Here is a 25,518-nt window from a genome sequence, read left to right as displayed (position 1 = left end):
ATTGTGTATCACCCTCCCCTCTTGTGAGAGATATGGCCCCTCTTGGGTCCCCAGCATCTGATTATTGGAAACCTAATTAATTTGCGACATTGCATTAATAAAGTTAACTAAAACTAATTATACATATTGAATAAAAGTTTCCTCTGAAATGAATTATTCTATTTAGCTTAAGGGTTCTTAACTGTTAGAATGAATTGCTGAGGAGGAATTACTTTCTCTTGGGATGTTCAGCTATATAGCTATATAAATTCAACCAATATGGATTGATGGATGAGGACACCACAGAAACAAAAAAGAAATTGATTAAATATAAAAGGTAAAGATATCAAAACATCTTCCTAAGAAGATAAAAATCACAAAATTGGCTACATAGATCTCTTCATTTTAAGATGTCAACTTAGGTCTGTTAAATCTGTCATATCTTAAGAAAGCTAAATTAAGTTTTTAAATATATTGACATTTATTGTTTTATTTATAGGATAAGTTTTCTTTTACTTAATTGGTACATATTTAATTTCTCATTTTTAATTCAGATGATATGTTTTCTCTAATTTATACATCTAATTAACTCTACATTCTAGCAGAAATGCAGGAAGAGCTACTACTACTTCAGCTGCCCCAAACCAAGCTGAAGCAGTGTGGGCTAAAACTTCCACAGGGCCATTTCCAATGCTCCCTTTTTGTTCAGTTGTATATAAATAAACATGCCATAAGGAAAATAAAGACTAGCATTCATTAATGGCTCAGAGTTAAATAAAAGACAGCTAGTCCATTAGTGTTACATATATCACATGAGAAACTGTGGTAATCAATGATTCTAACTTGCATTGCCTTTACATTGCCAGAGCAGGCTGGACTTCTTGCATTGCATTGTTAAGGAAAACAGTTGTTTTATCCTTTTGCTCTGTATACTGACCCCACTAGAGAAACCTGGAGGCAGCAAAACGCCCACATTTTTCTTCCTTTTTGACCTGGGACCATCACTGAGGAGTCGAGGTTCAGTCTCCAGGTCAAGAGATAGCCTTTAGTTACTGCCTGGTCTTATCTACAGCAGCTGTTTGCTTCCTATGGTGGCCCATGCTGTATGCACAAGTATTTTGGCTTTGCATGGCTGAGAGGAGGAGGAAGGCTGCTCCTGATTGGATGTTGGACTTGCGGTATGATATTGTTCCTGTTGTCCCAGGGCCCCTGGCTGAGTCTAGCATTTGTTTAAATTTTGGAAAGGTACTGAAGACCTAGTTCTAGATAACTGGTTACGTTCTGCCAGATATGCACAATATTATTGCATTTCTAAGATATCTTAGACCTTTCTGGAATTTAAAAAATTAATCCTAAATGTTTAAATTTTCTCAAACATTTTAAAGAGAATGATTAACTAGTTGAAGGGACAGGATGACAACACTTTTGGTACTAGTCAAAAGTTCTTTCTGCCAACAAGGCAGAGTCTCTAAATTTAGAGGCTAATTCTCTGAGCTCTTTTAATTGTTAAAATATTAACGGTAATATAATTTAAATTAGTCTCCTACATAGTTATGTGCTAAGCATATTTACTTATATTATTCAAAGCTAGGGACAAGGTTTATGTAGAATAACAGGTTATTTGGAGTATATTCTATAAAAAATATACAATTTTGTATATTATATTGTATATTATATTATATCCACAAATTGCTAATGTTTATTTTGCCTTGGTTTTCATTGGCAAGACATTAAGATTCGTATTTGACAATTACAAATTGGGTTCAAACTTATTTATGATTTCGTTGAAAAGTGATACTTTTAAATGTGCAAGTGGAATATTGGATGAATATTTATATACCTTTCACACAGCAAGTTATATAGCTGTTTCAAATCTTTGATGCTTCAGTGACTCAAAGACAAATGTATTTTTAATTTTTTGCCTTGTGCAACATACAACTATTAGTCCAGGAGCCAAATGTAATTGAACTAGTAGGTATAAATGAGTGGAAAGTAATTGAGATTGATGGTTTAAAAATGGGATCAAATTAGTGGAAAATGGTGATGGAGCACTTTAAGAATATACTGTAACAAGAGGTGCCCTGGCTGGTGTAGCTCAGTGCATTGAGTGCTGGCTGCGAACCAAAGGGTCACCAGTTCGATTCCCAGTTAGAGCACATGCCTGAGTTGCGGGCCAGGTGCCCAGTGGGGGCCATGTGAGAGGCAACCACCCATTGATGTTTCTCTCTCTCTTCCTCCCTCCTTTCCCCTCTCTCTAAAAATAAATAAATAAGATCTAAAAAAAATAAAAATAAAAAAGAATATACTATAATAGGAGGTGATTATATTAATTAATATTAAAAACAAACTACCGTTAGCTGTGATATACATACTTGGGAAATAAAAATGGAGACTTCTAATACCTTGTACATTTCTTTTCAAAAAGAAAAAATAAGTGGTCTAAGATTTGTTTAGCGCTCAAATTGTCTAAAAAACATAAATCAGCTTTAGCTTCTACAATGGAAACATACCTATAATTGTAGAAAAATAATACTTTACAGAAAATAAGTAGTAGTAAAGAAATATTCGCCTTTGAAAATGATCCTAAATCTTTTTTTTAGTGTTTCTTACTTGGAGATGTCAGTGATATAGGTAAAAAAAAAAAAGCCAGTAGCCATATATTAGCTCAATATGATTGTGTATACCCCTTTTCACAAGTTTTAAGAAAACAAAATCCTGTGACTTTAGGAAAGTATATAAAATATTATCTTTTAAGTAAGATTTTTTGAAGTGTAATCTATATACAGTAAAATTCACCACTTTAAGGTATATGGTGTGATGAGTTTTGATAAATGCACCCAACTGTAATGACCACTACAGTCAGTATTTTCATCACCCCCAAAATCCCCTTGTACCCCTGTCCTCTCCTCCCAACTCCAGTCCTTGGCCCTCATCAATTGATTTCTGTCCCACTAGCTTTGCCTTTTCCAGAGTGTCATATAAAGGGAATCACACTGTATATAGCATATTCTGTCTGCGTCTTTCACCTGGTATCATCCTAGTTTGCTCCTTTTCAGTGCTGAGTGGCATTTTATTGTATGGACGGAGCACAGTTTCTTTTCCCATTTTCCCATTTCCCAGTGTAATCAATCAGAATCGGTGGAGGCTTGGATTGTTCCTAGTTTTTGGTGATTATGAAAGAAGCTATTATAAACATTCACGTTCAGGTCTTTGTGTGAACATGTATTTTCATATTTCCTAGGTAAATACCTGAAAGTAGGGAAGGTGGGTAATATGCATTTATTTAAGTTTATAAGAAATTGCCAAACTTTCCCCAATTGGCTGTACCTGAGGAAGGCTTTTAAGAAGCTAGAACTATACCAAAGTGTATGAAGGTGAAGGAACCTGATTCTCATTGAGCACAGATTTATTTTTATCTTATATCCCATTTTAATAGGTTTAGTTAGCAGATTTTTTAAAAGCTCACAATAGGTTAGAAATAGTAAGCTAGAAGGCCTTAGGGATGTGTTACAATTGGAAGCAGCCCAAAATGATACTTGCTAATATGACTGAACTTACTGATTAAAAAAAAAAAAGGCAGGAACTTAACAGGGCTGAAATTTTTCTATGTAAGTTCTATCTGACAAGTTCCCAAACATATCTATATGTTAGAATCACTTGGGAATATTTCAAAAGTTTCAGAGCCCAGGTTATCCCCTCAAATGAATAAATCACAAATCTGGGGGAGAGCACAGGCATCAGTACTATTTTTAAAGCTCCTGGATGATGTCAGTGTGCAGACAAGTTTAGAACCACATCCCAGAAGCAAACAAGGATGCAGTTGAATTAGCATGGACTTGGAGCTGCCCGAATGGCTCTGGTTAAGCCCCAGCTGTCCTGGCTTCAGGACTATCTTCTCCACAATCAGACGTTCCAGGTGGGTGAAGTCCAACATGGTTCCGCATTACAATTAGGTGGTTCTGGATGTCATTAGACTGATAACAGTCATGCTGAGGAGACTCCATTTCCCAAGGAATGGCTGGCTCTATTCTGAATGGTTATTTCAGGGACTTCTTGAAAAGAATTTTGTTCACATGATGACATTTTTATTCTGTATATTTAGATAATTATATTTGTTTTCTCTTAGATGGGGTTGATGTATGTTTCTAAAAATAGTTTCAAGCCTATTGAGCAGTTTTTTGATTACCGAGGGTAACTTTTTTCTATTAGCCTGATTAAAAAAAACAACTTCAAGTACTTCTTAAAAAGAATTCTTTGTATAGCAGTTGTGATACTTCTCAGCTAAATTTAGAGCTGGTCTAAGGAACTAAGGTATCTAGGTTATATTTTCAAAATGTTGCTCTATTTGACAAATGTATAGGAGATTTGGACTCTTGGAGGGAATTCAAAGCTGAGCAGGTTCCATATAAGTCAGAGTTTTTAATGTTCTGGTCTTAGTAAACCAGTGTCATTGTTACTGACCGGATTATAAGAAAATTTGATATTGAAGACCCTTAGGTATCATTTCACAAAATACTTAACTTTATGTACTGGCACATGCAAATACACAGGAAAAAGAAAAGGGGGCCTGTGTGAACTATATACCAGATAACTTATCACTGAGAAAACTAAAATGTAGAAGTGATTTTAAATTTCCAAATAAATTTAAGACAGTATACAACCTTTTTACTAACAGAAGTTTGCTGCTTTATTAATAAATATGTTGCCCTGGCTTGTGTGGCTCAGTGGATTGAGTGCTGGCCAGTGAACCAAGGGGTCGCGGGTTTGATTCCTAGTCAGGGCACATGCCTGGGTTGCAGACCAGGTCCCCAGTGGGGGGCCAGTGAGAGGCAACCACACATTGATGTTTCTCTCCCTCTCTCCCACCCTTCCCCTCTGTCTAAAAATAAATAAATAAATCTTTAAAAAATTAAAAAAATAAATTTGTTTATAGTACTGTCCAACAGAAGTTTCTATGATGATAGAAATGCTCTATATTTGTGCTGCCTACTATGTAGCCATTAACTACATGTGTCTATTGAGCACTTGAATGTGGCTAATATTGGGTTGGCCAAAAAGCCCATTTAGTTTTTTTGTAAAAATAAAAGGTATGTTTTTCATTTTCATCAGTAACCTTATTGATTTGAATATTTTGAGTATGTCGGCTATCTCCTGCTGTTGGCTTCTAGTATGTGGAGGCCGGGGTGATGCTAAACATCTTTCAATGCGTAAGACAGTGCCAAAGCAAAGAATTATTTGGTCAAAATGTCAACAGTACCAAGAAACTCTGCAAATTACTTCTGACATGTTTGATCAACCACAGAACCTTCTCTATACACTGCACAAATCCTTTTTTTAAATTTCAGTCGTGTTTTTACCTTTCTTTAAGTAATAAAGCATAATACACCAAAAATAATGTGTATTTTCTTCCATCTTCAATATTAAAATGACTGCACACAAATTTACCAATTTTAATAAATTTTTAAAAAATGTGCACTGACCCTGGCTGGTGTGGCTCAATGGACTGAGCACCAGACTGGTAAGCAAAGGGTCATTGGATTGATTCCTAGTCGGGGCACATGCCTGGGTTGCAGGTCCGGTCCACAGTAGGAGGCACACGAGAGGCAACCACACATTGATGTTTCTCTCCCTCTCTTTCTCCCCACTTTGCCCTCTCTCTAAAAATAAATAAATAAAATATTTTAAAACAATGCATACTAATATGACAGCTGTCACAGTACAATCTAACAAAATTGTTTTGAAAGAAGTTAAAGATAACAAAGCACTACTAGAGCCATTGTATGGAAAAAACTAAATAGGCTTTTTAGCCAACCCAGTAAAACTGAGGAACTGAATTTACAATTTCATCCAGTTATAATTCATATTTAAATTAAAATAGCCATATGTGGCAAATGACAACCATATTGGACCATGCCGGTCTATAGATTTTAAGCCCCTGAATACGGTTTTGATTCTCTTAACTGTCCTAATCAGGTTTTCCCCATTTTCATAAATAGGTATCAGCCTAAATTCTTTTGGTCTTGTAAAACAAGGTTTGCAATGCTGTTTACACATTACTGGTTTAAATCAATAAGAGATCAGAGTTCTGTAGTCATTTAAAGGGACATTACAAAGTTCAAAATGTCCTCCCTAAAACATTTTTTGTGTTTCAATATAATGCCTATGGATTGGGATGGGGCCTTGGAGATTATCTAACAGGAAACAGAGGGCAAAGCTGCTAGTTAGTGGCAGGATTGGTATAGCATCAATCTTTAACAAACAAAAGTAATTTAGCCCTGACTGGTGTGGCTCATTTGGTTGAGCGTCATCCTGCAAAGCAAAAGGTTACTCGTCAGGGCATGTGCATGGGTTGCAGTCCAGGTCAGGGCTCAAACACGAGGCAACCGATCCATGTTTCTTTTTCATAAGGACGTTTCTTTCCCACTCTTTCTCCCTCCCTTTACCTCTTTCTAAAATACATAATAAATAAATAAATGATAAATAAATAAATAAAATAACCTTTTTAAAAACCTTAGAATTAACCACGTTTTGCTTTTTCATCTGAAACTTAAAAGTTTGAAAATGTTTAAAATTTTACATAATGTTCTCTTCTGTATTTTGCTGTTTGTAAGCAAAATATCATAGTTATTTTGGAATTTTTGCTACAAATATGTGGTTGTTAGAAATTGAGGGCTTCCAAAATATATGAAAAAGGTGGATGGTCCAAGGATCATTTCCGGCAGGAAGCCCCTATCGTCCAGCTTCTTCCACTGCAAGGCTGACAGCCTATTACGGATTAAAAGCACCTTTTATTCAGTCTCCTAGCAGGTAAAATCAAGCTTCCTGTCTTAGTGTCTTCCTAACTAGGACATATATTTTAAGAACTTTTTCCAAAGCTGATTTTTTTTGCTAAAAACATGAGTAGTCTAGCTTCCTAGGCTTAACTACACAAGAAAGAAAGAAGAAAGAAAGAAAGAAAGAAAGAAAGAAAGAAAGAAAGAAAGAAAGAAAGAAAGAAAGAAAGAAAAAGAAAAACTCTCTAAAGATTTATGGTGACAGAACTCTGTGGAATGTTACTACATTTATCTCCAAGATTAAAGCAGTACTAAATAGTTTCCTAACACCACCTTGGAGTACCATGCAACAAGTGTTTCCTACCTGCCAATTGAACAAATAATCAAGTCCCCTCAACATTAGTCTACTCACCCACCAGCTATCTTCTACTTTGATAAAACGCAATCACACAAATTCAGAAGGGGGAAGTTACTCTTTGCATTCTACCAGGAGGGATTAGGGAGTGTCTCCCCTGTTACTTTGGGTTGAGGTTTTTTTTTTTTAATCCTCACCCAAGGATATGTTCATTGATTTTCAGGGAGAGAAAGAGAAGAAGGGGGGTGGGGGGGAGAGAGAGAAAAATATTGATCAGCGGCCTCCCGTAAGCACCCTGACCAGGGATCAAACCCGCAATTTAGGTATGTGTCCTGACCAGAAATTGAACCTGCAACCTATCTTGCAAGCTAGGTAAATTCAGTAGTGTATTTTTTTTTTTAAATGAAGCCCATGTGGCAGGAGCTGGACCAACAAGGAGTCACAGCTGCCTTTTCAGGTTCTCAGTCAATGCCCTCTGGGGGCCTCTAGGGGGCTAGACTGCGTGGGGATTAAAGGTGCCTCTCTCTCCAATTTCATAGTGCCATTTTTCCTATATCTTAATGCAGTAAGGGAGATGTTTGTAGGAATGAGACTGAGCGCAGGTCAAGTTTTAAGGTTTCTGAAGCTTCTGGAAGTAAGTGGTGGGGCAAATCTCCTACCTCATGGCTGTGAGAGAGCACATCATTCTCCTCTGGGATCTTCTGAAGCCCTTGACTGTACAATGTGGAGAGCACAGTGCAGAGCCGTCACCCACACCACAGGGAGACCCTTGTCACAGGGACTGCCAATCTCTCACATGGCTCACATCCATTTATACAGGGATATCTTGGTAATTCTGACACCATTTACATTTAAACTCCTATAAATGTATCCATGTGCTTAAGCTGTTTATTGGAAGGCATGGGGTAAGACTGGAATTTCCTTCTCTGCTTCCTCTCTTTCTGTCACTGGACAAGGGCATGTGTGGCTTCTTCTGCCACCTCCCCTGTTGACACATTACAAGAGACACCTGATGGATACAGTGCTACAGGTGTAAGGCATTTACTTGGATGCAGAGCTTCTGGAATGATGTCAGTAACTTATTTAGATAAAAAGTCAGCCATTTCAGACCAATTTATGATGTATCGAATCTGGAAAGAAAAAGATTAGTGTGATTCACTGAATACGGTTAGGTTTTTATTTTTTAGTTTACAGAGTAAGCATTAACACTACATCTCATGAATGTGTTTGGAGGGAATGAAAGGACACATTTTTCCTTGTACAGAGTCAGGCTGCACTGTCAGGGGGCCTCATCCTCCTCTGCTTCTAGTCAGCACCTTCCCCTACACCCAGTAGATACACTAGAGAAGAAATAGAATATTGTGGGGTAAAATAGTGTAATTTTATGTTTAGACACTTCTGTAGACATAGCTACTAAATATAAGAAATATAATAGATGAGATTTTTACTTGTGAATCTAGTAAAACTTTGACAAATGATTAATTTTAATAAAGCTTATATAAGTGTTATGGAACCATAGTTTCAAAAATATAATTTTAAAAATCTCAGTTTTTATATTTCAGAGAAGTAATACCTGCATGTGATATAAGAGTCAAGTTACAGGTGAGTAGAATATAAAAGTACATGTCTCCTAGCCCTCTCTATTTGTCTCTCTGGATCCATTTCCCAGAGATACTTCTTACTAATAGTTTCTTATATGCCTTTTTAGGACTTCTAAAAAATGTATTTACATGCACCCTGGCTGGTGTGGCTCAGTGGACTGAGTGCTAGCCTGCAAACCAAAGTGTTGCCGGTTCAATTCCTAGGCACATGCCCCAGTTGCAGGCCAGGAACAGTCGGGGTGCATGAGAGGCAACCACACATCGATGTTTCTCTCCCTCTCCTTCCCCTCCCCTCTCTTTAAAAATAAATAAAATCTTTAAAAAATGTATTTACATGAATATAAATGTGTATATTAATGCTTTTTTCATTTTACATATCATACTAACATCATACTATTCTACTCTGTTATTTTTTTTAACTTAACATGGCTAGCAGAACTTTCTACATCAACATATGTAAATCTACCTCATTCATTTTCATGAGTATACTCATCATTGCACTGATACTTGGCGTTACACTGATAAATGGTAACTTACTTAACTGGCCCTCTATTAATGGACCTTAAGTTTTTTCTTTTGCTTTTCAATTTCCATTTTTGGCTGCTTAAAAAATTGCCTCAAGATTATATCTATACATATACATTTTTGTACTTATTTGAATATATATTGTATTTATTTGTACTTATTTGAATAATTATTAAATTATTACACTAAATTAGTTTTACATTAAGATTTTGAAAGATACTTACAAAATGCTTTCTATAAAAGTTAATTTATAATATCAAAAATCTGGCTTTTCTCAAATCTTAGATTTTTTTCCCCTCAGGATAAGTAAAAAAGTATGTATTTGCTTGATTTGCATTTCTTTAGTTATGAAATAGACTGAGTTCCTTTTTCCTTTCTTATTTTATGTAGTTATTCTCCTACAAGTTTGCCCAGTCATGGCTTTTGCTCATTTTTCAAGCTGGTTGTTCATTATTTCTTATTTTAAAGAGCTCATGTTATGTTAAGGAAACTGGCATTTTACATGTAATATGTGGCAAATTGCTTTTCCAAGTTCCTGTTTATCTTTTTACTTTGTTAATGGTGTTTTTACTATACAGCCATTAATTTTTTTTTTATGTAGCCAACTTTATCACTGTTTTTCCTTGTGGATTTGGGATTATTTTATGTAAGAAATTTTTTAAAGCTGAATAGGCTATATATATATATTTAAAGAACACATATCAACATTACCAAAGCATTGTTGTATAGGAGAATTTTGGCATTAGAAGGATCTATTTTCAGATTCCTATTTCTTGGTGGTTTTGTTGTTATAGCAAAAGAAGTTTCCCATAAGATGATTTATCCTATAAAATGTTACTATGGTATGAATTCTGTGGAATCTTGTAAGGGGCCAGTGTACCCTTCAGGGGTAAAAATTAGAGACAGGGTCAGATGTATCAGTATCATCCTTCAGAGAGTTAATAGTGGTCGTCTAAGATCTGAAGTCTAGAGTGGGCTAGAAGGCAAGTAATGGAAATTCCGAGACAAACAGAAAGTAAGAAGTATAAAAGTAATAGAGGTTATTATTGGAAATTTTGAAAGCATATAAAAAAAGGAACGAAAAAAGTCACTTTTGATCTTAGCCTTGATCTTAATAACCCTCAAAAGCTTTTAAGATTTGTTATATATTTTTCCTAATCTTTGTTATCTGTTCTACAAAGATGCAGGCATTTAAAAATGTATCAGAGATTATGACTCACAATTTGCGCTAATATACCTCAATTACTTTCATTATAACACCAGTGACCCAAATGAGACCTTAATGGCACCTTGACAAGCATCTACCAAATACACACACACGCTGGATCGCACTCAGGGTTTGTGTTTCACACATTGCTTTTTCACTTACAATGGCCTTTCTTTGTCATTAAATATTTTAAAATACATTATTTCAAATATATCTTTATATAAATATTTTATGGCTTTCTAATGCTCTGTCATATGGCTTAACCTAATGGAAATTTTAAAAAATAGAGATAGATTTGTGTTTCTCTCGAAAATTCATTCTGTTAACTTAGCAGATCAAACACATTCAAGAAATTATTATGTAGTGATCACATCAGATTCTTTTTCATTCCTGACAAAGTGGCTGCTATTAATTGTGTGAAGGTTAAAAGCTGGAGAGAACATGGTATAATGCCTTTTATGTGAAGTGACATCATTTGATTTGAAAGAGTTAGAATATTAAAGCTGGGCTAATGGAACACTCTCATTGTAAGGGTATACCACATAGATTTAGATTCTTTTACAACACATTTGAATTGGGTAACAAGAAGAATTTGTTCAAAATGTGAAGAAAGTATATGTGATGATAAACTTGCAAATGTATGAAGTTTAGTAGAAGAATTGTTGTGAGATTTTTTCCCCCAATTTGTCTAGAAAAAACCTGCTGCATATTATACTCAGCCACAGTCACAAATATTTGGCTTTAATGAGACTAGCAGGATTCTAAAGAGCCATAAGAGGATTACTGGCATTGTGTAATGTATCGGCGGTAAGAAACACTACCTGCCCCCTGCAGCAGTCTCCTGGACACTACTTCCCCTTGGTTTTGACTTAACTGGTCACGTACAAGTTAGATGACTTACTGTTTGTGCTGCCTGTGTATCTAAAGTTCTAGATCCAAGCAGCTAATGAAATTGTCTCCCGAGGATGTGTCCCTTTATTACTGAGAAAATTGTATCTGCTCAGTACTGGTGACACATCTCACCTCTCAAATATGGTCACAAGGAACCCAGAGTCACCTCAGTCTCTTGAGCAACATCAGCAAGCCCCTGTCAAAACGACAGGCATTTGCCCGGATCCAGCTGCTAACTGCCAGACAATCTACGTGCCCTGGGAGAAACCATTCAGAGATTGAGGCATTCGTGGAGTCGCTGGCTTAAAATAAGTTACCTCTTGCTTGCAGACTGACTGGTTAGCAACTATATTCAATTACAGTTTGTAAATAACTGCTTATATATTTTTTAAAAGTTAAAAATATGATCTATAATTTGAGTTGGAATGAAGAGTTTATATATGTAAGGAATGTCCTGTTCAAGAAAGAACTTTTTTTTTATAACATCAGAACACCAAAAAGTAAAAGAAAAGTTTAGTTAAGGTAGGGAAAATTTAGAGAAAGCAGACCTTAAATATTAAAAAAATAATGGGCTGGCATAATTTTAGTATTTATTTCCCAACTGAAGAAGGAATTTCTCGAATTCTTCATTATTGTACTTAAATGTAAGATGGCAGGCAAATGTTATAACTAAAATGGAAAGATCTTCTTTTTCCCATGAGGGAAATAGAACTTGATTTCAAATTAAAACTTTAAATGGATTCTCAAATAACCCGTTGGCCTTAAAAAGCAGGCAGCATAGCGTAGAGCCCATAGTGGGGTGGCGGCCAAGAGCACAGGAATCAGTTTTCCTGTGTTTAAAACATTACCAGTTACTGCATTGGGGTGGGCTATTTATCTTCTCATTACTCAGTGTCCTAATCTTCAAAATCAGGAACAAGCAGTGAATATCTTATACGGATGCTGTCAGGATTAAATAAAACATGTTTAAAGGCTGGACATTGTGTTTGACACATTTTATGTGCAGTTGGCTTTATTTAAAAATCCAAGAAAATAAGCTCTAGAAACATTCTCAACAAGGCATAGGTTGTTGTGCTTCTCTAACTTTAATGTGCATTTGAGTCCCCTGGGGATCTTGTTAAAAAGCAGATTCTTATTCAGTGGGTCTAAGTGGGGTCTCAGATTCTGTATCCTTAGAAAGCCCCTAGGTGATATCCATGATGCTGGTCTGGGGACCTTGATGCCCAAGGTAATTGTGGATGGCTGCTCTTAATTTGTGGTCCAGTGGGGGAAGGGGTAGAAAGAAAAGTGCAGCTAACATGTATTAGATTTAAAATATTCCCCACATGATTGTAATATGCTTGCCTTACTTGTTCCCTAATACCTTAAGAATTACTGACTTGCTATATCAACATTTTATTCTTTTTCATTTCTCTTTTTCTTACTCTTTCCTCTACTTGACCTTTGCCATTACCAGTTTAGATAAAAAACTGGTATTAATTTAACTTAGCTCCCCAATTAGTAAGGCTAAAGCATCAATTTTAAGTCATTGTATTATACCAGAATAATATACTTAAATAAGATTAGAAAAATGGTTTCTAAAATTTCTCGTCTAAAATACAGGGATCTGAAAATATATTTAGCATTTTAGCTTTAGCAGAAAACAATGAAATGACAAAAAGGCAAGCAAGTGACTTGTGGAGCATTTAGTAATAGAATGCAAGGAGGCATGGGATGTGATCCATGCCATCAAAGGAGTTATACAATCCCATGAGGAGGGAAAAGCTGTTGTGGTTATTGTGGAAGTGGCCGGAATCAAGCAATGTGACCACACTAGACATTCCACCTGGTCTGACAGTTGTTTTTAAATGGCTCCCCACCCCAGTGGCACTGAAATGATTGGAGAAACCTTATCTAAATATGTACTTAGCTTGACCAACATTTTTCTAGGACAAAGATCATTTTCTACTTTGGTGTGTCTGCAGGGCTTAATATCTCTTAGCGCCATAGTGTTCCCTCTGTAAGTATCTTCTGCTATTGTTGATACTATAACTGATATATTCCATCAATATAATTCTCCATTTTCCAAGAGGACTTTGATTAATATAAAATGGAAAATATCTAAAGAAAACTAAGAGAGCAAATTAGCCCTCATAGACTCTTTTTAAGAGTGTATGCCCTATATGTAATTCTCTAATATTCTTACTCTGAAGTTAACCATTCAAAGTTTTTAAATCTATTGATCTAAGTAAGATTTTAACATTATTTGGTGAAAAACAAAGCAGCTTACATATGTATAAAATGAACAAGGAATCCCGTAAAAGTTGACTCAAACTGAATGATTATTAATTCTATGATTTAAAATTTTAAGAACATTTAGAGTTGGGACTTGAAATATAAAGGCATAATGAGATTATGAAAAACAAGCATACCCATTTCTTACCCATTTTCCAAATTTGTAAATGTTAGAAAATTAAATGTTAGACTAACAACACGATTTAAAGTATTCTTGGGTATAGGAAGGAAACTCCAACAAGAGCTGGCCGATTCTAGATATTTATTTCTATGATGCAGTTATTTTAGAAACCAAACAAACAGAAGAAAAAAATCTAAATTGAGCTATAAGAATAATGTAAAATAAAGCAACCATACAGTATAGTATATAGTGAATTCTTTGTTAATGAAATATCTTGAAAGGATATTTTGGTTTTCACACTCAAGGGAATTTTTCCCCTATGGTCATCTACTGTGAAGAGAATCAAAGTCAAATAGCAAAGCTTTAATGTGAATACAACCAGAGCTAAGAGCAAGATTCACCTGTCATTTTCATGACTATTCTAAATATACACTTTGTTTTCTATTTTCAGTTATCAAATTTGACATTAAAGTAATCACTAACTAATGAAACATCTGGCAAATATACAGGTCTTTAGATTTTTTTCTACTGTGATTGAAACATTATATTTTAGAGCTTTAATAAGATAACAGCACCTACCAAATCAGTTCAATATTACCTTAAATCCCTATAGATACTACTTAACTTAAAATGGCTTTATATATTATGTCTTTGAAAAGTTGATTTTTGGTAGAAAAATTCATATCATGAGTAAAATGGAAAGTGTAAAGTGACTGCTAAATTTACACCAGAAATGAAATAAAATTTACTTTTGCTTATGGGAGTTTCAGCAGACTTTCAATAGGTAACTATGTGAAAACAAACATGAACCATGTAATCCAATGACGTTAGGCAATTTTGAAACAGAAGTCTATTTTGAATAAAAATTATAAGCATTTTCCAAAGCAAGAGTTTAAAGGTTGGTATGTCCAGTGTGGGAGAACAAGGGAGAAAAGCATTCCTAACCTGGCCTTGGATACTTTGTCATATTTTGTTGCTCTGGCTTTCTATTTGTTTATTTCCAGTGTCTTTAAGACAGCAGTTGAATCTTCACAGCACTTGGATTTACTTTAAACTTCTAAATAAAATTCTTAATTTTCTCACCTACTTGGGAGGCTCTCGGGCATTCCCCAGTCATAACTGAGTGGGAAAAGGATGAGGTCCACCAGTGAGCATGGTGAGAAAGGCTGAAGCCGGCATTGGGCAGCCCAAGCATGCAAGTGTGATAGGAATCACTCTTGGTCCCTGTAACACATTTGAAAGCAAGATACAGCAACTCTCAGGCAGTTGCTTGAAAAGGGCACTGTGACAGCACAGATAAAGCTATAGGAGACATACATCATGCATTTAAACTGAGTTTGAAATGGTATTTTACCTTGCCTTTGGGTAAGCAGCAAATTAAATTTTCTTTCATTATTTTCTTTCTAGCACAGGGCAAATAATTAGTCATAGTAATAACAACAACAGTATAAACAGCAACAAAAAAAGAATATCATAAACACAAACACCATTCTTACCTCAAACTAGAAAAACACCCCAAATAAGAAAACTGAAAAATCCACACTTCTGTCCTTTTTGAACACTGAGCCAGGGTTTAAGAGTGATGGGAAAGATTTAAGCTCAGAGCTTTTGGGATGCAGAGCACTTCTGAAGCAATAGTGAATGAAAGACACTTTCTAAATCTCAAAGATGAGTCTTCTTTGGCATCAGTGGAACCACTGGAAGAAAACCAGTTTTCTTCTGAGTTGGATGATGGAACGAACCGTTGATTCATTTTAAGGTCAAAGAAGAGTCAAGCCAGAAATCAAGGCCAAGTAACGGGCGCAAAGACCAATGATGTCAGGACAAAAACGGGAAGGCAGAGTAGACAACAGACTTAACACTAATAACTAGGAAACTTGAGCAAATGTTGAGACTTAGCAGCTTGGGGCCATTCCCCGACTCTCAAGTTGGGTTGTAGGAACTGAAAGCCCCAAGTTGTGGGATGGACACTTGGAGCCAGCTCTGGAAAACCTACTGATTTTCTAGAGCAGATAATTTACCAGGAGAGTTATTTTGACAGTTTTTAAAATGCCAAACATGGGCTGAAAGGTTAATTATTTTAGGCTTATTTTCAAGCAATAATTAAGAAACAAAAGGAATCAAAGAATTTTATCACTGAAGGGAACTTTATGGGCAGGACTTGAGGTTCAGATCCAAACACCACACAACTAGTTAAGGTGGGAGCCTCTTCCCTGCCCCAGCACTGCCTGCCAGGAAGGGTGGTGGGATCCATCACACTTGAGGAGGGTTTATCCATGGGGGCCATTAGAGCTAAGGAAATACTACAAGAGACAAGGGAAACAGGCGATTTCTTTTTTAGAGAACACTTATAGGGGGTTATAGCTCATGCTCAGGGGAATAGATGTCTGGGAACCCAGGCCCCTCAGGTGGTAATAACCACCAAGAGAAGCATGTTGGGGATGAGGCTCCTTCCTGGGGATATACGAGTTGTTCTGCAAAGTTAAAAAACATGAAACAGCAAGGTGCCAGATTGCTTGACCTATCACTGTTCTTTTCCTTCTGGAATGACACTAGAAATAAACGCAGCCGAATCCCAAAAGTGCTCCCAGGGGAGACAGCACCCAGACTTTTGCCATTAGAGAGGGCTCCAGAGTGTAGTAGTGGGTTTTGATACTTATGACGCCATCAGCAAACCAAGATTTGGTAAAGATGCCCCAGGTGGATTCAACAGCCAGGTGTCTAACGCCGCCCAGAAACAACGGGGCAGGAGACACTCTGGGAAAGACTTGGTAAGGTCTGTCAGAGACTTTAGCAGCTGGTCCTGTGGAGACCCGGACTGGAAGGTTAAGAGAACTGGAAAACAGGGTGATAGATAGAGAGGCAGAGTGGAGGGAAGAAGCCAGCAAGAGCTGCTTCTAAAATCCTGACCCTGTTACAAATATGCACTGGCCAAGGCGGTGGAGATAAAGGAGTGGAAATGTCCGGGCTTCTCTCTTCTCCAATGTGATGAATTAAAGGGCACCCTAAGGTGGGAAGTTTGCTCCAGGTGGGGGCGGGGTCAGTGCCAAAGACCCACTGCTAAGGTTTGCAGGGAGGGGGAGGGAAGATGAGCAGGTTAAGGGCATCGCCTGGGAAGCAGAGGGGGCGTATGGGGATCCTTGTATCTTCGCCTGAGATATAGCATAACTGAAATAAATGGACGCCCGGCAGTCATACTGGTTGCCGCTCAGGTCACAGTTAAAAGACAGGAGTTAGCTAAAAGCCTCCGGAAGAAAGTTTACTTGGTTTCATCCCACTTAGAGGTTTCTTGCCTGTAATTGGAAGTGTCTGATGGAATAGGAATGAAATTTGGGGGTCACGCGGCAAACAAGCTCAAATTCAACCCTCTCAAACTCTGATGCGCCCCTCACCTGATATGGGGAAGCGCGGCCAAGTCCGGGTGGGCGACGACCCGAGCTACACTCGCCCTCCGTGGTCCTCGAGCCTTTCTAGGCACAGCGCCCACCGTTAGGGCTCCTTAGTGAGAAACAGGCCACGCCCGCCCCACCGCCCCAAGCCTGTCCGGCAGTCCGCACCCACTCACCCGCGCCTGGGGCGCTGCGCGCACGTCGGGCCGCGAGCGAGTGGCACTGGTGTGGGGCTTTTGCGCGCCGCTTCGGCGTCGGGACTGCTCTCGGTCAGTCGGACTGGTACCCAGCAATCGCCGCCGCCGGCCGGGTAGAGCTGCCAGCCCTGCGCCCGCTCGGACACTCTGCCTCCAATGCTTGGGGGCCTGGCTGACAGGCGCTGGAATCTTCCGAGACAAGGAAGCTCCGAATTTATAGGGTGGGGCGTTGCTGCGCCGTGGGTTCCCGGGGCGAGGCTCTGTTTTGCATTCCCTCCTCCTCCAACCCGCCCCAGGAGACCCTCTCGGCCCAACCCCCTTCCTCTCCAGATGCTGACGGAAGAGGGATAATGTCACAGCTATCCCCAGAGTCACCTTTAGGTCTGTGCCCACCTGGCCCAGAATCCGCATGGGGGAAAGGTCGAGAAAAGGAAAGGAGATGGGGGGATGAGAGCAGCCGTTCACGCCGAGATTAATATTCTTCTACTTAAAACAACAACAACAAACTTCGAAAACTTTTAAGGCTGCATTAGGGAACTTCTATCTCTCTCCTGTAACTAAAACTTTGGCATTGCCATTGTGGATCGTAGATCCAGCCCAGGGATTTATTTCAGAGTTACAGAGTGAAAGGGTGGAATTTTTTCTCCTATTGGCCATACTATCAGAATTGCATTACAAGTGTGTGTGTATATATAAAAATTAAAAATATAAAATATGATCAAAATTCTTCATGAACTCTTATTTTTTCAGTTTTGTCTAGAAACTTTAATTAGAGATCATTTACTCTATTACAGTACAGGATCTCGACAAAGTAAAAATAGTTGTTTAAACTTTTTATTTATGTTGATTTAGCACATTTCATTTCTCTTCAAGTTCCCAAAATGGCCTTCTCAAATCTTGTATCTTGACTGACCAGTTTAAAAATAAAGAACCAAGGACCTTAGTCTACTTTTTAAGAAGGTCAATCACGTTTATGGGAAATTTATTTAGTGTACAATTCTCTCATTTCCACCCAGATACACCCAATGGCTTTGCTGGTAGGGCTGATACCCTGTTTGACTACCTCACTTCCTCCAAATTAAAGGATCTGCCATCACAAATAAGAACCTAACACACAACATGAAAAGTAGGAACAGGAGTAAGTGGCCTCTACTTAATATAGAGATGACCCCTTCAAACTAGCCCCTACACCTCTTTCTACCTTCTCAACTACCCTACACATATGAGGTCTGAATTATCATAGAAAATTGCAACCCTCCCACATTCACAGTATTGGTGAAACTTAATTGTGTACCCAGAAGCACATCTGGCTGCCTGCTGCTATGAAAGCCAGTACTGGAGAAGCAGGTGCTGATGTAAAGAAGAGTGGTTTATCCGCAGATGCCAGAGTCTGGAAAATGGGGACTCATGGCACAGAGTCCATCTCCTGGGAAGATGGGGGACTCACATATCAAAGATCATCTCCACCTCTCAGTGGGGGGCAGAGGTTTTTATAAGGAGGGGGAGGGGAACAGAACAAAGAGACCAAGGGAGGGGGTTGCAAAGTTCTCTACATGCAGATGAGCACAGTCCATTCCTATAAGGCAAGTGATGGTCCAGTGTAAAGCATCCTGGTTTAGTCATCCTGGCTTCACATCATCTCAGCTTCACATCGTCCTGGCCCCATGGTTGAAGGTCAGCAAAACTCCCAGAGCTATGTCTTTTGAAGTTAGTTCCTAGGCTTCTTATACAAACATGCTGTTCATCTATAAGCTACATTTAGTCAGAGTCAGCCCTTACAGAAATGATGTCAAAAGAATGGTAGGGTGGGTTACAATTTTCCACTGTTACAATTTTCCACTGTTGTGATTGCACAAATTTTGATGAAAATTAATATGGGAATGCCCAAATTGTCATGTAGCTTTACATAAAACAATCTAGCTGATACATCTAAATAGAGTTTTATTTTTTGTAGAAAATAGAAACCACTAATCAACAGGTTCTCAGAGAGACTTCTTGCACAGAAATTCTGGAGAGTCTTCTGTTCTCACTCCACCAAAAAGGCAGTGAAATATCACAGAAGGAATGCTGGACTGAGAATCAGAGGAATAAGATTCTGGCCCCAGTGGTGTTTTTTTTTTAATTTTTATTATTATTTAATTATAGTTGTCCCCACCATTTCCCTCATTACTCTTCCCTGCCATACCCACCATTCAGTCCTCTCTCCTCTGCCCATTGTCTTTGTCCATGAGTCCTTTATACATGTTCCTTGACTTGACTCTTCCCCTTCTTTCTCCCATTATCCCCTTCCTTTTTCCCCTCTGGTCAAACTGTCAGTTTGTTCTTTATTTCCATGTCTCTGGTTCTATTTTGCTCACTTGTTTGTTTTGTTGATTGGTTCCACTTATAGGTGAGATCATATGGTATTTGTCTTTCACTGCCTGGCTTATTTCACTTAGCATAACACTCTCCAGTTCCATCCATGTTGTCATGAAGGCTAGGAGTTCCTTCTTTCTTTCTGCTGCATAGTATTCCATTGTGTAAATGCAACACAGTTTTTTGTTTCACTCATTTACTGATGGGCACTTAGGCAGTTTCCAGCACTTGGCTGTTGTAAATAATACTGCTATGAACATTGGGGTGCATAGGTCCTTGTTTTTAAACTTCAGTTTTCTCAACACTGGCTACCCATGGATACCCATTGTGACCTTCCACATTATTTTTATCTCAAGTTCTTTCTATCTGCTTTTGATTTTTGGCTTAGTCATTGCATTAACTAAAGACACAAGTTATACTTAAAGGTGCCTGATGAGTTTCTGATCCCACCTCCAGACAGAGGAAGGACAGGAGTGCAGTGATGTTAGGGCAAGCAATTTAAGAGGCTTTAGGCCCATCTCCCAGATCCTGGCAGTGGCCTCTGTGGAGGAAGCGGCCTCTACTGGATCTGAGCGCTGTGAATCAAACCTGCTGTAATCGTGCAAAACAATGAGGCACATAGCTCAAAGGTTTCTGCATTTATTGTGCACTTGTCATTTTAAGCCTTTAAAATTTTTTTCTTTCACCCTGGCTGGTGTAGCTCAGTGGACTGAGTGTGGGCTGTGAACCAAAGGGTTGCCAGTTCCATTCCCAGTCAGGGTACATGCCTGGGTTGCAGGCCAGGTCCCCAGTGGAGGCCACTGAAGAAGCAACTACACATTGATGTTTGTCTTCCTCTTTTTCTCCTTCCCTTCCCCTCTCTCTAAAAATAAAAAATAAATAAAATCTTTTAAAATCTTTTTTCTTTCAATTTTTATTCATTCAGCAAACACTAAGCTCTTACTATGTGCATAAGAAAGCTCAATGAATGTTAAATGAAAGGAAAGTACTCAGAAATTCAGAAGTTACCCCAGCACTACAAAATATATATGTAAATCTTCATGCTTTTCTTGTCTCCATTCTTGGCCTGACCTCTGCTCATATACCAGGCCCTACATGCTCTCCTGAACAAGTCTTTAGCATAGTATGACTGTGGTCTGTGGCCAATGCAAACATCTGTTTCACAAAGAGGTAGGAGTCTTCAGCTTCATGTGAGGCCAGGCCATGGTAATGGTGTCTGCTACGAAGGACATAAGACCTCCAAGTCCAATGATGCCAGGTTTGGACTTACAGATCCCCAGCTGGTCCAAGGAATTCAGAATATCACAGAGGTTATTCACTGTGTCCAGGAGCAAGGGAGGATGACTACTCAGAGATTGGAATAAAGTAGGAGAAAGGATTGGAGCCATTCTGTTTCCTCATGGGCTGTGCTGTATCCCAGATGATCCTTGGAGGGTGACTTCTCCCTCTTTGCCCTGGCCTATGTGACCTGTTCCATCTTCAGGGAGATTTCATATAGATCCCCCCCACCAGGCTCAGTAGGAGAGAATGGTAAGTAATGGCCTGTGGCCCACATTCATCTTTTCTCTTTGTTAATGCTGGAGGCCAGCCCTATGTTCCTCATCCAGAGGAGGGCATCACAGATGAAATAAACCACAGGGTTCAGGTTCAGGTTGGCAAACGTTAGGCATAAGCGGAACACCAGGTCCATAGCATGAATGCTCTGCTGAGTAGCCTGTACAAGCGCATACCAAATTACTGAGTCTGAATCACTTAACAGCCAGTGCTCAGACTATACTTCCATTTCTAAAGCTTCATTACCACATTTTCTTTGTCAGCTTTGGCTCTAACACATATCTAAGCAACACACATGTGTACTGAGTGGCTCTGAAGTTCCAGTTCCAGCCCTAGGTCTGCTTGGTGAAGTGGGTAAGGACCTCCATGGTGCCCAGCCCACTGCCTAACCTCCAACCTGCTCAAGGGCAAGTCCTTAGGGACACAACTGGGTCCCTGCTGGAGGGTGGACCTTCGGACACCAGAGGGGCTCGGTCTCTCAACCCATGGGGTGGGTGCATGTCCATAAACTCTTTCCAAGAAAAAAGGAAGCAGCATTAGTTCCAAGTCATGCTGTCAGTCACCCTCAGGAGAAAGAAAACTACAGCCAAATATTTCTTATGAATGTATATAAAATCCTCAACAAAATGATAGAAAATCAATCCAGTTACATGTAAAAAAGGATTATATACCATCACCAAATGAGATTTTTCACAGAAATGCAAAATTATTTTACCAAAATCAATTGGTGTAATATACCATTTCAATAGAACCAAGGCAAAAAACTACAGGATCATCTTAATAAATCAGAAAAACATATTTGACAAAAATCCAATGACCTTTCATGATAAAAACACTCAAGAACCTGTAAAGGTTATTTATGAAACACTTACTAACATCACACTTAATAGTGAAAGACAATGTTTCTGCATTAAGATCAGGAACAAGGCAAAGACGTCAGCTCTCCACACCACAATTCAATATTGTAATTGTATTAGAGGTCCTAGCCAGGGCAATCAGACAAGAAACAGAAAGAAAAAGCATCCAGATTTTATTTTTTATAGCAACACAAATAAAATAGATAAAGTGGACTTCATTAATATTAAAAACTTTTATGCTTCAAAGGACAATATTAACAAAGTTGAAAAAACAATCCACAGAATTAAAGAATATATTTGCAAATCATATACTCGATAAAGACTGGTATACAGAGCATATAAAGAACTTTTTTCAGTCAATAATAAAAACAAAAATAACCTAATTTAAAAATGGGCACAGGATCCAAATAGATATTTCTTCAAAGAAGATGGGTGAATGACCAATAAGCACATGAAAAAATGCTCAACATTATTAGTAATCAGGGAAATAAAAGTCAAAATCACAATGAGATATTACTTCATACCTACTGGGATAGCTAGAATAAAAAAGTCAGATAATAGCAAGTATCGGTGAGGATGGGAGAAATTGGGGCCCTCAGACATTGTTGGTAAGAATGTAAAATGGTACAGCCATTTTGGAAACTACTCTGTTCAAAATGTTCAGATAGAGTTACCATATAGTAACACATTTTTTGAATTTTCACAAAATTAAAAACACCAACTTTTCTACGATGTAACTAAATATGTAGTAAGCATGGGTTTCTATAGGAGCACATGGTGGGAATGCAAAGCTGAGGAAGACATGGAGCCCTGCATGTGCTCACCCAGGAAGGAGACAGCATCCCTCTGCCCCACTAGATTGTGCCTTTGGGGCAGGGCCCTATCTCAGTTCATTACATGCACAGGGCGCCTGGCATGTGTTAAGAATTCCCACAAATGCAAATAGATATAAGACTGACTTTGAGCCTATATGAGCAATATATCTTAGCAGAAGTGTTGTTTAAGATGAGTGTTGATGGATAGAATGTTAGAACTGGGAGTCAAGGGAACAGCATGTGTAAAAGTACTTTGGCAAAACATTTATTATTTGTATGGGAAGGAGGATTGAAAGAATTTTGTAGAGAATTTTGTAGAGTGTATTAATAATAATAACAATAGCTATCACTTATTGAATACTTACTGTACTTCAGAACCCATTAAGCTCTTCATATCTATTAACCTAATTCATCACACAGAAAACTCATCAATAAATAGGTACATTATTATACCCACTTACATATGAGAAGCCTAAGGTAGAGAAGTTAAACAAGTTGCTCAAGGTTACATGATTTGTAAGGGACAGAGCCAAGATTCCAGCTTCTCTGGCATAAGAGCTTATGCATTCATAGTGGTAAGCAAGAACAGTGGTAGAAAGAACAGGAAAGATGGGGCTAGCGTGAATGTGGAGTTCAGAAATTAGTAAAGCGCTTTCAGTTTAATTAGGTGACTGAGGAGTGACTCAGGCCTTTGAGGAAGAGCATGATACATAGGGTAGATCAGAGTATAAAGATGCTAGAAGCAAAGACAACAGTGGACCAGACCGGAAGTAAAAGGACCTGCACTACATTAGGATGAGAAACAATGCCAAGACAGATTAGAGGGGACTTAAAAAAATAAGTGGAGTGGGGGTGTGGTGAGATGTATTGAGCTGGTTATGAGAGGCAGCGGATCAGATTTATTAATTTAAGGGCTTTGCACAGATGTCCCACTGGCAATTGTAACTGGGAGAGAGATGGCCTTTGAAGAGAAGTGGGTGACGACTACATTCCAGACTCCGCGAGTGAAATTAGGAAATGCTCCTTTGATTATCGCTGAAGATTTACAAGAGCTTTATATTTTTAAATCAATTTAATGCTATAAATTATTAAACATAGCTATGTCTGTACTAAATTTTAACTTAGTTTTAGAAATGATCATAATTTTGAAGACTGTAGGTTTCTTAGAGAATCAGCTGTTTTGGGTGAAACCTGTTAAAAGGGTGGGGTTTGCTCCTGGCGATGTTATATTATCAGACATCAGCAGATGAGAAGAAAGAATTTCCAAGAAATTAATGGCATCATTATTATTGTGGAGAGTGATGGTTCAGCTTAAATGCAACACTAAAGGGAAAACCCAGCTTTGCTGCTCATTAGCCCCACCATGCGCCTACACGTTACCCCTCGGATGTGGATATTTTATTTTTTATTTAGCCTTTATTGTATGTTTTTTCATTACCATTTAGTTCCCTTATACCTCCTCCCTTCCAGCAACCACCACACTGTTGTCATGTCCATGAGTCCTTTTTCCTTTGGATGTTTTAACATGTAATATAATGATGTTCCCTAAGCTTTTGTCAGGGTTAAAGAGTCTATATAAAAGCTTTGGACACTGTGCCTGGCACATCATGGATGCTTTAATAAATGGCAGTCATTTGTAGTGAAAAGCAGGCACTTTGCATGCTGCTCAGGGATGTATTAGCTTTTTGATATTTTTTTAAAAAGAGATAAACTTACTGATATCTTCTTGATTAATTTTTTGTACTATTTAAAATTTGAAATTTTTGTGTAAATTAACTCTTTTTTTTCCCTTTCCTCTCTGTGTGTGCCATATAAGGCAGGATCAGTCTGAACCATCACTGTGAAGCTGGAAGTAGGAACATGGAACTACAGGGCAGCGGGCACTGGATTGCTGGGTGAGTAAGGCAGCGTGCCTCACTTCCGCTGAGACCAGGCCTTGGCTTTTGTCAGGTTCTAGATCATCTATGAAAGATGCAACCCTGATAATTCAACTGGAGCAAAAATTTGACAGGGTATACAAAAGAAGTGCAATGCCTAATTAATGTGAAAAGGTAATAAAAATGCAATTTAAAACAAAGTGCACTTTTTCACCTATAAAATTATCAATGGTTAAAGACAAAAGATGATAATACCAGAATTCAATTGTTGCAAGGATGTAGGAAAGCTGGTATTCTCACAAGTAGAAAAAACTGATATTATAGGATTGTTGCATAACCTCATCAACCAGGAATTTATTTTAAATAATAATCATGAATATATACAAAGATTTATATACAAGGATATTATGCATAATAGCGCATAATTGGAAAAAACCTTACTGTTCCTGAAATAGAGGGTTGGTTAAATAAATTGTAATACATCTGAAATAAAACTTATCCACTCAGAGAAATGTAGAAGGATATTTAATATGGATAATGTTCATGATATGTAAATTAGTGAAAATCAGTTTATGGAACAGTGTGTATGTAGTTATTCAAAATATCTAAAACATAGACCCAAACATATATATACACACATATACATACAGAAACATAGAAAGATTAGATATATATTCACTAAAAGGAATAAAGGGATCACTTCTGAATGTAATAATTATGGGTATTTTAAAATTATGTTTTATGTTTG

The 25,518-nt window shown here is 37.9% G+C and overlaps 1 protein-coding gene and 1 pseudogene across 2 annotated transcripts in view; both read right to left on the bottom strand.

Moving 5' to 3' along the window:
- AGTR1 (angiotensin II receptor type 1) overlaps positions 1–17,516 on the bottom strand; it is a 48,900-nt gene extending 31,384 nt beyond the window's left edge. The window contains exons 1-2 of one of the 2 annotated variants that reach the window (XM_028504860.2): positions 17,292–17,516; positions 8,153–8,237 (exon numbers count right to left, since the gene is read on the bottom strand). The gene's annotated coding sequence lies outside the window, so the exon portion shown is untranslated. Of the gene's footprint in view, positions 1–8,152; positions 8,238–15,222; positions 15,714–17,291 lie in introns of those variants that run through there. The other variant, XM_036017893.1, reaches the window with a different exon arrangement.
- A 3,311-nt stretch (positions 17,517–20,827) lies between these two features.
- LOC114488100 lies at positions 20,828–21,589 on the bottom strand (annotated as a pseudogene).
- Positions 21,590–25,518: the final 3,929 nt, after the last annotated feature.

The sequence above is a fragment of the Phyllostomus discolor genome, chromosome 2 (assembly GCF_004126475.2).
Source record: "Phyllostomus discolor isolate MPI-MPIP mPhyDis1 chromosome 2, mPhyDis1.pri.v3, whole genome shotgun sequence".
Taxonomy (NCBI): Eukaryota; Metazoa; Chordata; class Mammalia; order Chiroptera; family Phyllostomidae; genus Phyllostomus; species Phyllostomus discolor.
This window is presented reverse-complemented; position numbering and strand designations above follow the sequence as displayed.